Source organism: Macrosteles quadrilineatus, unplaced genomic scaffold, assembly GCF_028750875.1.
Source record: "Macrosteles quadrilineatus isolate MER2022 unplaced genomic scaffold, UCM_ALF_1.0 Scaffold_2__2_contigs__length_208266976, whole genome shotgun sequence".
NCBI classification, from domain to species: Eukaryota; Metazoa; Arthropoda; class Insecta; order Hemiptera; family Cicadellidae; genus Macrosteles; species Macrosteles quadrilineatus.
This window is the reverse complement of record NW_026542595.1, coordinates 138,438,498-138,455,769: the sequence shown is the minus strand read 5'-3', so window position 1 is coordinate 138,455,769 and position 17,272 is coordinate 138,438,498.

Here is a 17,272-nt window from a genome sequence, read left to right as displayed (position 1 = left end):
CTGGCAATGCAAAAAGCAAAAGAAATACTGAAATGGGTCTCATAAAATCCAATGTCGGTATCTTAATAGATTATACATTGTAGTTAAAGCTAAATACATTGTCGAATTATAATACACGTAATCGATTATAATACGATACGTTAATACATTTAATATTTAGAAGTATTTTCTCAAACGAATCGGTGTACGAATTTTTAAGTCAATAAAATGTACAGTCCATGAAAAAAACACAAAAAAAACGCTATCAATGCAATATTTAGAACGAAAACTACTATTTTCAGTTGAGAAAATATGTTAATCTATAAATTCCATCATATTCATGGCCATTCAGTTTTGCAGGTACGATACGGTGGGGGTGTGTAGAATTCGTATTTATTGGTTTTCTAAATGGAATCATCGTATGCAAAAAAAAACGTACATGTAAAAACACATTTTTTAGGTTATAACTTTAAAGCAGACTATTCTACTTAGCGGATTCAAACCCTGAATTGTAAAACTACAAAAAAAAATACATAAAAGACGACTCTTTATAATATTGAGTTAAATCTCACAATGCACTATTCGCGAAATTTGCGAACTATTCGATATCACTGATGCAGGTACATGTTCCAAACTTGTTCCATGCTAATTCTACACAACACTAAACTGTTTGTCTAATCTGTGCTGTCACGAAGCAACTTTATATCACATTCATTTACTGTGCACACAATACACTGTTAATTTATTTAAGAGAGCGCTACTCAGTTTTAAATCAACCAGTTCCTAATATTTATTTCCGATATATATTTTTAATAATAGGAGTAATATAAGTACTAATAATAATAATTGTTTTCTAAACTAGTTTACAGTGACTCAAATAAAAGGATATAGGCTGTAATATAATTGTTCGGTCTATGGAAATAAGGTTAAATGATTATGAATTACAATAGCATTTAATATCAACCAAATAATTTGTAACTTGGAATTAATTCAATCAGTAAAAATTTAATAAACAGTTATGAATAGCCTTGACTAGATTAAATAGAATGAAAGGAAATAGAAGGCAAAGATTAAAACTGTCCTAAAAAGAGACCAGGTATCAAATGATTTAAAGCCATTTAAATAAACTGCTTCAAGCTGTGACCTCCACTCCAATGAGCTGTAAGAAATTTCCTTCACAATGTTATCCAATTAAGTGTGCCCAATTGTTTGGTTACTATAAATCAGCAATTAAAACTACTCAACTGAAATAAATAACAATTATTTACAGAAAACTTTCATAAAAATTTAAAAACATTAGTTACAAATGATTTAATAAATACCTAACAGATGTTTTAAAAGTTAAATATCAATACACAATTTATAAACATACAAATATTCTATGCGGATTTCTGATATAATGAGACATGGAACTGACTTTCTTGTTTGTTTTGATGACCCCAGTGGCCAAAACAACTTTAGTTCAAGTTTTGGAATTGTTGGACCAATTTTGATGCAATTTGGCACAAATGTCTAGGGTTAGACCAAACTTCATGGACTCTCATCATTAGGTAATGGGAGCAGAGTGTTATTGTTTTTAGGTTTAACTTAAAATTAGTATACCAAAACATAAAAATGATCAAATTTCATTACGTGTCATTATGTCTGGCTTAAAAAAAAACAATTTAGTATGTTATATGAACGTTCTACGACATTTGGTTAGTAAAATATTTAAGTGCTAAATACAGCTCATTGTATCATATGTGAATGAATAGGAGATAATTTATTTATATCATATTGAGCTATGTAAATATCACAAAATACGTTTATACTTACTCTATAACAACAATACTCAGTACACATGCTGTGCAGCATTGACATTTTTTGAATGAACTAAAAAGACAACTAGGAGTAATAAACATATTTCGATGTCGGAAAAAAATCTATTTTATTGAAGCTTTCTGTATATCTTTATCGAAACATTTGAAATATAAGGAAAATGCTGTGTCAATGTTGTCAAACACATGCATTGCCAGTCATGCTTGGAACGTGATCTTTTGCTGTTGCAAAGCTTTGTCTTATTGCTGCAGGGTGGTTTGGATTCCATCAAAGATATATATAAAAAAAATCTAAATACATTGCCTGTTGGAGCATATTTCTTCGACATTATTATGCATTGTATAGTGATGCAATAACAGTAAAACTCATATTATATGCTAATAAACACGTATTATTCATTTTAATTTCACAGAACCTTCTTATATTAACTAACAGTAACAAACAAAACCTTTAAATTTGATTCCATCCGGTTGAGGATTCAAAATTCTAGCAAATTATCAAGTTGGTTTATTTATAATCTTACTTGAATAAGGTATGTAGCTGAACAAAACAGTAAAACTTAATGTTTCGGAATTCATAATTAGACTTATTTTTGTAATCTAGGCGTAAGATTATTTTTATTTATAATCTCTTTTGTCACTGTGGCTAGTTCTGTTTTATTGTTATTATTTTGGGTCAATATTTATACTGCATACAAACTGACTACATAACACTTAATTTGAACTCTTGAATCTTGTAGAGCGTTTTATTTAATCCACTTACGTTATACACAATTTAACGTGAAGATTATTATAATTACATTTTAAAACCACAATTCCTTTCATAATACAGAATTTCAGTTGACGCAACCTTTTTGAGATTTACTTCTGTGGTTTTATCAATTTTCTTTAGAGTAGAACAAATAAAAAGTCTGTTTGGTTGATTGTTGGCATATATTTCAAACATTGAAGGTTATATACTTATTTAAACGTATAATTTTAAGAAATTAGCACTATAAAATATTAAAGGTGTATTTTGGGCTATTGATCCTACGTGTTATACAATAAAACCAGACCCTTATGTCATAAATAACATTTTATTAATTGTTTCTCTAAATTGATCTATTAAATGAGCTTAAAGTTGTTACTTACATCTTGTTCAACTCTAAATTTAATTTACACACATTCAAATGAGGCTGATGAATTAGTGATAAACATTAATGAAGATTTAAGATAATACACAAACAAAAAATGTATGTTCAATCTACACCATCATACATCATGGGAGTTTGATTGATTACATATATTTCTTGTTTATAATGGTTTATTTCTATATATTTATAAATCTCTGTAGTTCATTGAATAGACGACAAACATGACCATTGCCTTTAGACTAAAAGAGCAAAACGAAACTGAAACGAATTATTAACGCTCTTTTAAACTCACTATTTTATCTCTTTCATCTAGATAGTTTGTGCCATTTATCTTGTGTTATTTTCTTTTTAAACTAACATTGGCGATTACTATCTTTTATTATTTCCTTAGGTATTTATAAATAGTTATGTCATATAATTTTTTAACCCTTATTAAACATTTTGAGCTGCAGGAATAAGGGTTTTTAACTTGTTTTAACTATGGCATACAGTAATTGAGGATTACAGCTTTGCCTAACACAACAAGAAATCTATATTTTTTATTTTAGATAACATAGTAAAATATCTTATGGCAATGACTTTATAAAGGAAAAGTATGTCGTTCCTCAATTATTATAATAATGACACTCAAAATAATACTACCATCAATAGTAACAAAATTAAAACTAGTTCACTAATGTTTATGGAAACGCAAATACAAATCTCATAATTTAAATTTGTTTGCTATTTGTTCGTCACTGTGGCAGTTACATGTTCCAAGCTTGTTTCATGCTAATTCTACCCTGCATGAAATTGTTTTCATAATCCGTGCTGTCATGAAGAAACTTCAACTCGCATAACACTTACTTATTAACAAAACAATATTTCTTGCTTAATGTCTTATGTAGCATAAAACAATACGAAATTTAATAATATCTTAATAGAAATCTCAAAAACATGAATGTATGAATTGTGTCACATACAATGATGTGTACAATCAATAAATATATAAATAAATAAATATATAAATAAATAAATAAATATTGTAATAAATTTAATTGTAACTTATAATGATAAATTATTGTTCAGAAACGAAGTTCCATGTGGTAATTAAACTTTGAAATCTTTAATACTTTATTTATTAATGTTTTATTCAAATTCAAGGTACATATTTGATGATTTATTTCTTTCTTTTCGTTTAGGGCCTACAATTTTAATACAAATTATGTGCTAGGTTTTTGTTTTGCCAAAGTATAAGAATTTGTTTTGGCCCTTAACATGATAGACAATAATATTTTGTACGGTAAATAAGAAATGTTTTATAGGGTAATGTAAATGATGGAATATAATGAAAAATAGGTATATATCATTCCTAGGGCACAAAGTAATTCTTTTCGACCCGAGGTTGCAAAATGAGGGTTGAAACCACACTATTTGTATAAACTATATTTTCGTCATATTGTACCATTAGTTAAGCAAAACAAGTCACACAACTAAAATACTTTTAAACCAAAGTTAAATTTTTAGTAAAATAAACTACTTTCTACTTGTTTTTACTTTTTTCTTGTTTCTTGTATTTTTTGCTGCAGTATGACAAAAATACATTTATTTGTTAGCACCTAAAAGTCATTCAAGCACTTACAATCCTCTCAGTGCTTATTCAAAGATAAATATATACATATTATGGTTACATTAGTTTATTTAACATAAGCAAAAAGTGTTGGATAGTCAGTGGAAAAGAAATCAATAATGTTAATTAAGATAACAATTTCAAAATGTGATTTAGAATATATCGTTGTAAACAATGCCCATTTTAAATTCGCTAATACAAATAAATACTCTTTTTTAAAGTAAAAAAAAAAAAAACTTATTATGATTTGTTATTGGCTAGAGCCTCGCAGCTGGTGACAAGCCCATATCTGAACATACGATACGTCTATGAATTGGTGCTGAATTTAATAAACAGCTTTGTTGTCAATAGATTTATAAATAAAGGGAAAACAAACAGGTTGTGAAATACACTATTTAATGATAGATGAACATTCCTTTGTACCTCATAGTCATACATAAATACATTTAACGGAAAGTAAATATAAGAAACTTCTTGTAACACTTAAAACACACATATACGCTTATAGTGTTACTCACAAGACGGTAAATATACGAAAAAGATGGTAAGTGGTGATCGATTTTGATTGACTCCAATCATCATCAGACCCAATAGGGGAATGCATTTTTTGATTTAGAAGTTATAAATACATAATTTCATATCGTGTTGAAATAATAATGGTTTATCATTATTGAATATAACCTATTGTTTACAAATAATCAGCATGCAATTTAATTATGTCTCCGAATAAGTGCCATTGTTGTGCAAATGTCTGCAACCATAGCCTATATGCAAACAAATAATTACAAATCGAGAGTATACTAACCTACCTAGCCTAAATGTTATAAAAAACACTTTAAGAAAAGATACAATCATATTGCCTATGACTATACTCAGATTTATTTGTGAACACATCTAATTTTTGTAAGGTTTACAGGATTTACCTAATATCAGGATCTTTGGTAATCAAATGTACATTGTACGGTTGAAATAAGAGTTAATTTAGTACGCAGTTAAGCCAGAGTATTTTCCCTTACTAATTGAATAAATACATAAAGATAAACATTCATGCATATACATTTATTTGTAAAATTATTATTAAGGTATCATTTTAATTATTTTGATATTTTTTACACGTGATTTACTATATTTCTATGATTATAAATGCGTTTTTGGCATATTGTAAATGTAATAACCTGGACAAAATTACACCATGTTTTAGTCAAAACGCGATTAAGTTATACTTTTATCTTTAAAATAAGTTAGCATTGTTGAATATTTATAAATATTTTCGCAACGCAGCTTACCCATATAAAACTAATGACTGATGTATTTGCATAGTAGTAGAAAGGCTTTCCGTCGAAATAAATTATTTATTTAACAATTCAATTGACCATTCATTATTTTTAATATTTTTTGTGATTGGGAAATATGTCTTAAAAACATGTTACTTCTACCTGTCAGGATTAAAATAAATTTAAAAGAACTAAATGACTGTATCGCAATAAAATAATCGAAAATCTTGGGATTCTAAAATTTTAGAAAATAGTTTAAGATGAAATTGGGTGAAGAAGCTAAAGTTGTTAATGCGATATCTTTCTTGAACATCAAAAAGCTTTTAGCTACCTTCCAATCACCCTTAAGTAAGTTATATGTTATGGTATTACGTTTTAGTTGTGCTTTGAAGTATCTTAGACTAAAAGGTTTCAGTTGATAAAATAATGCTAACACAGTATTTCGAATTATTTAAACCTCAGAATTGGTTGTATTTAACATAGGATATATTTTGTAAAAATAAATTAGTAACCTTTCATTCCGTAAAATACATCTTAAACTAGTCTGGTTTAACCTACGATAACTTATACATTAAAATCTTTTCATTTTCAAAAGGTAACAGCTTAAGTTGTAATTTAGGATCTAAAACGTTAAAACTATTAATTTATGATCGGTAAACACCATGCTTTGACGACTACTCGGTCTCGTTTTATGACACAATTTTAATTAATGACTTTCATTTTCTCACACTCTGTGGGTTTGAATTGCCACTCAAAAATTTATTATTTTCTTGCTCAAGACCGTATTACCTCTTTCTTGGTGTAAGGCGTGTTTAACTAATTATTCTATAATCATTTTTGCTTTTAGAATTTTTATTATTGTTCGACCTAGATCGGCTTCTATGGTACAGTATTCATATAAGGGCACTAAACAAATTGCATAATTCAGTAACAAATTGGCAAATTGTTATTGTATTATGAATAATCAATGAAAAGTTTGAATGTTGAAATTTAAGACGTTTATGTAATTGAACATATAGTTGGCTTAGTCACTTAAATATTCCTTAATACTTTTGGAATCATAATATAGAATCCATAGTATGGAATCATAATATATTATACTTTTGTTACCATTTCAATTTATTAACTTATAAATTAAAATCTAAACGACTTTGTAACTTTGAAACGTAAATGTTTTTTGTGACTATCGTGTAATATTTTGTTAGGATTATGAACTTTTATTAAAGTTTAGATAACTGTATTTATCCAAAAGATTCTTATTTCACCAAATCGCTTTCTTTAATAAAGATTTAAAATTATTTAAAATATAACACAAAGCCTGTGATACACTTTATTCAAACTACCAAACCTAAATTTTTGGAACATCCTATTTAAAAAATCTATTACACATAATTGCATATTGGTCCTTAGGTTTAGTTTAGTGGGAAGCAATTTTATTTCACTATTGTAGGACCAAAATTGTTTGTATACTTGATACCTTACGAGATTCGCTCTGTTTATAGTTTCTTTTTTATTTACCTAGGATCGTAAAAATTCTGTATATTGTTCAGAATATATTATGTGTAAGGTCATGTTATTTGACTTATATTTTAACTACATCCAGGATTATTTGAATATTATTGAAAGACATAAAATATTAGTAATATTTGTTACTAGATTAGGTAAAAAGTGGACACTACACGTACGCTTACTACATATTTCATTTACTTGATACCCTTTCGTGTTAGATATTTCATAATAATAAGTGGTATATTAAATGCAAAGCAAACAATATCTAGAATGAACTGTAACCAAGCGAGTGGTGGCAATTTTAGATTTATCACCAATAATAAAGGAATATTGGCAACTGAGCTATTTCGCAGCCAGCTTTATAGTGGTATCATCAGGTCTCAAAAGGTCTATTGTACAACTTTGTCCATTACAGTTGAAACCGACTATTCTGTTTCCAGTCAAGCAAATATCTGTCACCGGAACAAAGTTTTTATTCACAGCTAATGTTAAGCAATTTTTTTATAGCTAAGAGTTGTTCAATCTATAATAATTTAAGGTTTATCCATTAATAAAAGGCCTTATAATCAAAAGAATTATAAACAGTTTGATTAGTGATTTTACTTATTTTTAATAAGTATTTTGCATCTGAAAATTTTTTCATTTCATTTCAAACAATCTTAATTCTTTTAGTACATATTTACAGTAAATTGAACAGTGTCGAAAAGTGATTCTTTATTATAACTTAAAACTGTTTTCTAGCTTATTTCTACAATTTTTTACCATAAAAAGAAGGTTATTTATACTATTACAATAGAAATTCTCAACAAAACAAATAACAATTAGATTCACTATAAATTAATTAATTTTAGATTACTATAAATTATTAAAAATGTATGCCAATAAAAGAAGTGGGTATTGTTTAATTTTCTATATAGCAAATCTTGGCAGTGTCATATTTTAATCATTATGGATGTTGAGAAGCTGCTGATCAAACCTACAAATGTGGTAAGAAAAGCAACATAAGCATATATGCATGTAGTTAAGCTCTTAATTTAGATGCTCTGTCTAGTGGTATGATTCTTTCAATTAATAAAAGCAAGTCTATTGTATTTGTCGCAAAACAGCTTTTGATTTGTCAAAATGTCTCAAAATTAGAGTATCAAGAAAAACTTGAAAATGCATATTGTTAGAGTAAGTTATCGATAAAATGTGTATTCATACTGCATTTCAGTACTATAAAGGAAATCCGTTTTTGAATCGTAATATATACATCCATTTTGTATAATTTTACGTTATACACAAGTTATGAAACAAACAAGTCTTTGTTATAGACACATAGACTAATAGATTTCTAAACGAAATCATTCGCATTATGTTTATGAGCTAACTTCCCATTGTGGGACGTTAGGATTTAGCACATATATACGTAGGTATACACACATATATACCTATGTAGACACTACTACATAGGTCTTTAGACTTATAGTATTTCGACATAGCTAAAGGTTGTGGGCGATCTGCCTAGGTCTACTAGTAAAAGTAAATTCCCGTTACGAGTTATTATTTTTAATGTTCCCTGAAATAATATGGTTTATATACATTTAATTAACACATATTTACATGGCACTAAGAATACTATTTTTTAGATCCCTGGTTGTTTGCATAATGTTTTATTTTACAGTAATATTTACTTCTAATGAATAATGATAAGAATATAGCCTCCAATAAATCTTGAGAAAATGTTTTAATCTTTGAAAAAAAATTAATAAAATATTTACAAATTAAAAAAAACCACATTAAAAAACAAATTTAAAAAATATTTAAATATTTACAAAAGAGTGAAGATTTTTTCATGGAAAGACTTTTAGAAACAAAAGAGTTATGCTAATATTTGTCCACTGAAGTAGAATACGTCTGCCACCAGAATTTCAAATATGCATTTCAGTCCGTCGGCATATTTTATGGCAGACTAGTTAATATTTTATAGCCGGCACTACGGTTTCAATACTAGCAAAGCAATATACTCTCTCTATAGTGGGCATAGTAAATGCATACTTTGTATTTTAATAGGATTTTAAAGAGTAATAATCTGGTAATAAAATGTAGTACAAAAGTGATACCATACAAGTATTACGGTTAAAATGAACAAGGCAGGGCATTTTTAAGTAACGCTATAAAGTTTAACCCGTTCCCCGACCAAACTGATGACATCCAATAGCAAAAAAAAAATATATATATATATTTAGTAAAAACATACATAAACGGATATTTTAAATAGAGAAATATTGTTTTCCAGTTAACAAAAAAAGTACGCCTTTTCTACTTTATTTTACATATACACCGTACTTCTGTATTTAAACTAAATGCACATTAATTTATGACTCTGAGGTTTTTTTATTAAACTCTTCATGCACTTATCTAGTAAAATCGAATATATGAATATCGGGCAAGAGAACTGTCCCACTATAAGAAAATGTCCTTTACAAAAATCCTGATGGGATTTTATCCAGCCAATCTAATTGATAACTTTTACAAAGTATAATTTAAGGTGTGTCCGTCATTCTTGAGTAACTTGGTTGGGTTTTCAGTTTACATACAAAATGAATGTTATCGAGGGTCTAAAAATGGGAAGAGGGAACGTAGTACCTTGTTAATTAGTTCACACAAATTTATTAAAAATCTAATTATAATTTAGTAAAAGCAAGAACATGAGCGATAACCTTATAAAAAAGTAACATCATGGAAAGAATTCATCATATGGAAACATAATCGTTTCCAGTAATAGTCACACTAATAATTGGAAACAACCACAGCCATAACTGTAACGAGTAAAGTTGCACAATGGTCCTATTAACAAAACTGCAATATCATTGTAAACGCCAGTTACACACAAAAGTGGAGCTGGCTATTATGTTCTATGTTTCGGATTTCAGTTGTAATACTACCTGTCTGTTTCATTTGTATAATTTTCTACATGCAGTTGGACTGGGTTTCAAAATGAAACAATTATTACACGATTCATTATTGTTTTATCAAAAATTTGTATTATTGTAATTTGTTTACCTTATTAATTAAAAATCATGCATTTCCCATTGGACTTTAAATGTTTATTTGGCCTAAACTCTTGGTTGTATTAGGATGGACACTTGTAGTGTAGCAAAAACAATATTTAAGTAAGTAAACAAAACCATCCAGTTTAATTTTTCCAATAATCACCTTACACATTTATTTGATAATGTGTTCATGAATGTTTAAATTGAAATCATAATTATTCAAAACTGCACTTAGATCATTGAGTGGTTAAAAATACCGCATATTTACCTGTAATTCGTAACTTAAGTGACATTTTTTAAAGAATTGTAGCACTTTCAGTAGTAAAAAATATTTAGTTTATTAAAGGAACATTAAATGCGAGGAAACATAAATTATTATAGCAAATTAATGAAATTAGAACGCGATCAGTTCTGAGAATGTTAGAACATTAAACATAAATTTACTAACATCCTGGGAATAATCTGACAAAAACTATGTTATTATTAACAATTATAAACCCGTCGAATTTAGCATTGTTGAAGGATAACCCTGGTTATGATACATGTTGTTGTGATACATGTGTGAGTCTACTACCTGCGCCGGGACCGTCCGCGTCGTGTGATAGGCCTATCTAAATGTTATGTCCATAATTCGTTTCGTGTTATTTATTTATTGTATGCGTGTGACAGCAATGTCTTACTGTGTTTGTACCCTGACGATGCCGTATTAACGGCGAAACATGTAGATTTTAGCCTAACACATCATTATGATACATGGTATTATTATGTAGGTGAAAAAAAGTTGTTTAGTGGCAGCAGAGATTATAGAGACTGTTTTATGTGGTGTAGAATTAGCATGAAACAAGATAGGAACATGTAACTGCCTCAATGACAAACAACCAGAACAATTTAAGGGTTAGAAATTTGCTTTACTATTATCCACAACAACTATTAAGGGTATTTCTTGCTTACGTGTATTTAAATCTGTTATAATTAACTGTTTGCTTCCTAACAATGTACTTCATTACATTCCGAAGAGTGTTTAATTGAAAAGTGTTACCAAACCATATGCTAACACGAAACTTATAAAAGAAATTTTAAAACATTTATAATATTTCCTAATATACCTTAGCAAAATACTCTTTTTCAAAATTTTGATAGTCAAATATAATGAAAAATACATACTAGTGTGCATTGATAGGTTTTAAGAATAATAATACATTACACTAGTTAATTTTTAAAATAAATACATTGTGCTTATGCAATGCATAGCCTCCTCTTCTACAGTTTTATTCGCGTGGAAGAAATGAAGAAAATTTATAGCTACGAGTCAAAGTAGATAAGCCTTTATCCTTCTGTACGCATTACCATGTAACTTAATGTAGTAGTAAATAAACAGTAAAAGTCGTCCTGAAATTACAACAGTTTCTGTAGGACTTGAAACCCGAAGCCACAAAATTGAGTTTCTACTAGGCTAAACAAAAGAAGCAGTAGTATTGACCTAATAATAATTAATTAATTAATATAAACATTATAGCTCAACTTTTACAAGCTATATTATTCAATGGATTAATTTTTTTAACTACAGAAATTTAATTTAAGCCAATACAGTATTGCACAATACTTGGCTCGGATAGCGCTTTACCATTTTTAACCAGAAATCACACATAAAACTAACAACATAGTACTGTATTGGTTGGAAATCAGTGAATTGAAAGTACATGCATAACTGAGCTCTGACCAACACAAGTAGACTTCTCTTATTTTGAAATCTAAAACTTGTTTCTTATCAATGTTCTTTTTAGAATCTAGATGCTATTTTGAGACTTATTTACTTTTTGCATTTTCCCTCTAAACATACTCTTATAGGAGCTACATGGGGCAGAATGTACACTGAAAGGCTTTTTTATTTTCTAGTTTTAACACGCTGTAACTCCTAAATGAGTATACTTAGAGGAGAAACGCCAAGAATTAAAACATTTTTGATTAGAATTTAATTTCTAAACAAATCATAAACTATAGGGTCTTCTACATATGTATAAGAAATGTTCGTGGTCATATATGAAAAATGGCGGCTAAAATTATTTTTTCAACTTGACCAAAATTAATAAAATAAAAAATACAAGCAGTAACAGTTTAACATTTTTTGATATCACTCATAACTTTCAAATTAAACAGGTGGCACACTTATACCATTCACCCTGTATAACAAGAGATGAGTCATTGTTTATGATTAGATAGTTTCAATGATAAAAAAGGGTTTTACATAACTGAATGACGTGGAACAATTGTAAAAAAAAAAAAACATGTCCCTTGAGGCACCGGACGAAACTAACAATCGTCTTTAGCTGTTCTATGATCATGACAAATTTACTAAAATAGTATGTTTAATCTATGCTAACAGGCAACAAATAGAAATGAACAGCAAATAGCACTGCAAGGTTTTTGAACATACGCCAATATCTAACAAAACAATAATATTGGTCGGAAGTTCAGCATTGATGGTACTAGTCGCTTGCGGTTGGCAATGGACCAACATGTGAACCTTACAGGAAGTCAATATAGTATGTCTTCATGCGCATTGAAACGACATAAAGGGTAGAATACTGTTATATATTGTATATGGATTAATATTCTAACAGACAACCAACTTAAGAAACCAAGAAGAGCATATTCTTAAAAAAACTTTAAATTAGTAAATACTTTAATATTGTCCTTTGTCAAATTTCAGTAAGACAAAATTGAGTACTATTATAAGACCTTATAATGATAATTAGTTCGGAATGTTTCTTATAATAATTAAAACAGTAATTGAACGATTATTTAACCTTGTCAATTGAAAATAACTCGAAGTTGTACAAAATGCAACTTTATTTACCGTAAAAACATAAAAAAAACAAAAAACAACGGCTTGTTTACAATTTAACCACATTTGTGTAAACTAAAAAGTGGAATTCGTAGTAATGTCGTAGAAATTTTGTAAAGTGAGTTGTTTACTATTTTCACAAGTAAGGTTTTATGTTTTTCATCCTACCTTGGGGAAGTAAGGCAGAAAGAACTAAGTCACTGCACAATCAAATATGCCGTTTGGAACGACGCTTGCATGTGTAGAATTCCACTGACATTCTCATTCTTTTCGTACTCACCATTATTATTTTATTCATACAAGTATTTCCAAATGCCAAATTACATGTAACCAAATTAAATTGTTTACCTAGGTTCATTATTTTAACCACCCACTCGGTATATTAACCAGCCATCTTTAAAGAATATAGTAGATTAATATTTACAATGATTGGTATAAATGTATATTAACCATTAAATGTATGTATGTATTATTATTGGTAAATGTATGTACAGTATATTGATTAAAATTAATTTGCCAATACAACTTGTGTATATTGTTTTCTGGTTCAATAAACGATTTTATATGAAAATAGTCTATTATTTAATAGAAATTGAAAACTTGTCAACAAGCTCACTTACATTGCTTACTTACGGCTTTAATATATATGTTTACCTTAAATAATGTTTTTGATCAATCAAATTAAATAATTGTTTTTAATATTGCCTAACATAAATAATATACCATATAAAAACATAAGAAATACTGAATGAGCAGTTTTTAAAGGAAGAAAATATGAATAAAAGAAGACAATCTAGAATCAGATGGTTTTTATTGAAAATAATACTAGATGCAACCGCCATTAGCCTTTTTTACGATTCTAAATCACTTAGTGTTTGGTCTCGTTTTATGACGCTGTTTTAATTAATTGTCGCTCAACTTTTCGCATTCTTGGGACTATAAAACTACCATTTTAATAACTTTTTAATCACTGGTTTACCACAGTTTTGTGACATCGTTGTGTAAATAATTTGGAAATCTTTTAGTTACAAGGTTTTAAACATGATAAACAGTATTCCTTTAATTTTCCAAAGTTTTTGTAGTATGTTTATTTCCTACTCTCTTTTGCAGAGATTTTCTTACAGGCTAAATACTGTAAGAATCATAGCAGTTAATCAATTAAACCTATTAAAATCCTGGCCAAATTAACCACCCAAGGCCAAAAGCCAGGAGGGGACAAAAAAAGTAACTTTTAAATGTCTAATTTTCAAATGTTTGTATAATTGTGGCTTGAATCTTTCTCAGAATTTTAAGCACGAAGAAATAAAAAAATATTTAGTCAGCTTTCCAAAAGAATTGACGTAAGTTTATTGTTTTATTTACGATAATATATATTCTTAAATTCAACGTAAATAAAATAATAAATAATTGGATCAGGTAGCCTGTTTGAACAAAAAAACCTTGTAGCAAACAGTTTTGCAATTAAATAAGCTACCAACATAAAATATGAAACTCTTAAAAGTATCGCCAATTTTAAAATTTTTAACTTTGATCAAAATTTAAAATATTAGACCAATTGATTAACTATATTTTTGAGAAAACCTGCAAAAATTATATTTACAAAGTTTTAATGGGAATCCTTGATTATTATTAGTTCAATTAAATTTGATTAATTCCAACAATATTTTATATTTAATAAATTTATTGCGTCATAATATCTTTGTTTATTTTCAGTTTTTATTTTAAGGGATTATATTTGTTTACAACTTTATTATGGAATTACTTTTGGTTGCAATTTTGTATTAGGGAATTACTACGTAAAACGGATCGCATTATGAAAATATTTCAAAACTATTATACGCAAATGCCTTTAAAATATATGCCAAGTTAAACTTTATTAATATCCTAAAAACATTAAACCCAGGTTTAATTGAGAATCAACTAAGTGAGCTGTCAAGAAATAATTTCTAAGAAATAAGGAGTTTGAAAACCCTTCTAGTAAAAAGTGTAGAATTTACAACATTTTACAAATGCACATTTAAGTACAAACGAGGAAATCTAGTTTTTCATTAAATAGAAACTTGTTAGTACTTAGTTTAGTCTCAAAAGCCCTCTAAAATCACTCTACGTGCTCATTGGATAAATCTAATAACTAAAAAAGCTATGTTAAAATCGTTTCAATTATCTTTTGTGACTGTTTGAAAAAATACTGACTAAGTTTTATAAAAATTAACAAAAATATGTATTGGTAGATTTAATATTTTTAGAACAATTACGGGTTAAGGGAAGTCTTATCCAACGGACCCAGGTGGAGTTACAAAGGCGTTTAACTAGCAGAAAATCTTAATTATATAAGAAGGGTATACAATACCTAAACCAATCCCTTAGATATGCACCTAAATATTTTAGATTGGTTTTAAATTAAGCATTTGAAAACCGAACAGCTACCCGAAAATAAGTAATAACTAAATATATCAATTATTTCATGCTTGACTTAAGTGTAGATTGGGGTGAGATGACATGTGGAGATTTTATGTCGAAAGATAAAAGGTTTCTAACGCTGAGACTATTAATTTAATTTAAATTGTTACGGAAATATCAATTTAATTTTGATTAATCAAGACAAAGGTGCATATTATGCAAATATTGTAGTGTAAATAGATACAAAATATAGGCCTTTATAAATTTTATGAAAATATGTTAACATCAATGAGAGTAAGAAACGTAGTTTAATATTTATTTAATTTTAATTTTAGATAAACCCCGAGACAACAGCAGTGTGAAAGTAATCTACATTCCTTTTCATCAGTTCGAAAGTAAGATGGAATGCAATCAATTTCACTTTACTTGCTGCTTACAATCTAGAATTCCTGAATCTGTCTCCATTGAATAATATTTTTGTTCGAGCAAGAATTTGTTGATTGTTAGAAACAATTAAAAATGAAATGTGCTAATAAATACAAAGTAGCAGATGAAAATAATTATGTATGATAATATGATAATTGAAATTATTAACAGCACATTGAAAGTATTTTTAAAAAACGACAAATGGATAACGTATAAACTATATTGGGGACAATGAGTGACCAACACCCAATCCTATGGAGCAATGGAACCCCTTATTGGATGATTTCATGCCTGATCTTTACGTAGCAGATCATGAAACCTACTATAATAAACATAGAAGACGCCCAGGTTTACCATGTCATAACAATCAATTTATTTATTTATTTAAGTTATATTTTGAACCCGAAAGATTAAGTTTTTATAGAAAAAATACCTAATGTTAGTTTATAGTTTTTGGTTAGAAATTAAAATACTGATGTATGTAGTTGATGTAAATTAATTGAAAATATAATATTTTTAGATATTAGTTTAAATGGTTATTCTCTATTATTATTTTATGTTTAGAATTAGAGCAATGGGTAACACAATTTTGTTCTCCAATCTTCAACCTAATGTTGAAACGTATACATATTACTTAATCCAAACTGTAACAAGTATTAGTGTATAGTAGTGCACGAAAGATGAACAAACAATGTAATTCATTTTTAAGTAAAGATCAATAAAACGGGTTTAAATATTTTGTACAAGTAGAGACAACATAAAAGTAGTTACATGCTCTGTTATACAAGTTAATTAAACCGTTGGAAAATAATAGTTCTGCGTAACTAAGTTTTCTAGCGTTCCAGTTAGCAGTTATTTGTCTGAGGGAGAATTACTAGTAATTTATAATGCTGCATAAGCATGGATGTAATACTATGGCTATAAACTGTATAGGGAAAATATTACTATACAATATACCATACAAACAAGACAAATTTAGAACATTTTTTAGCACTCACAAATAATAACAGCTTTTAGTGTCAAACTGAAATGAATTAAGTAATAAAATCTAACAATAATTTTATTGAAATACTATTGTAGTAGGTTTAATAGATTTGCTTTGTTGATGAAATAAATAACATCTAAATGTTATTTGTTATACATATTTTTGCATATTAATTCTATCTAAATAGCCAAAAAATAAGTTTATGTAGTTCTTTTACAAGTTATGAGAACAAAGAACCTTCTGGAAATAGTAGCAAGTTG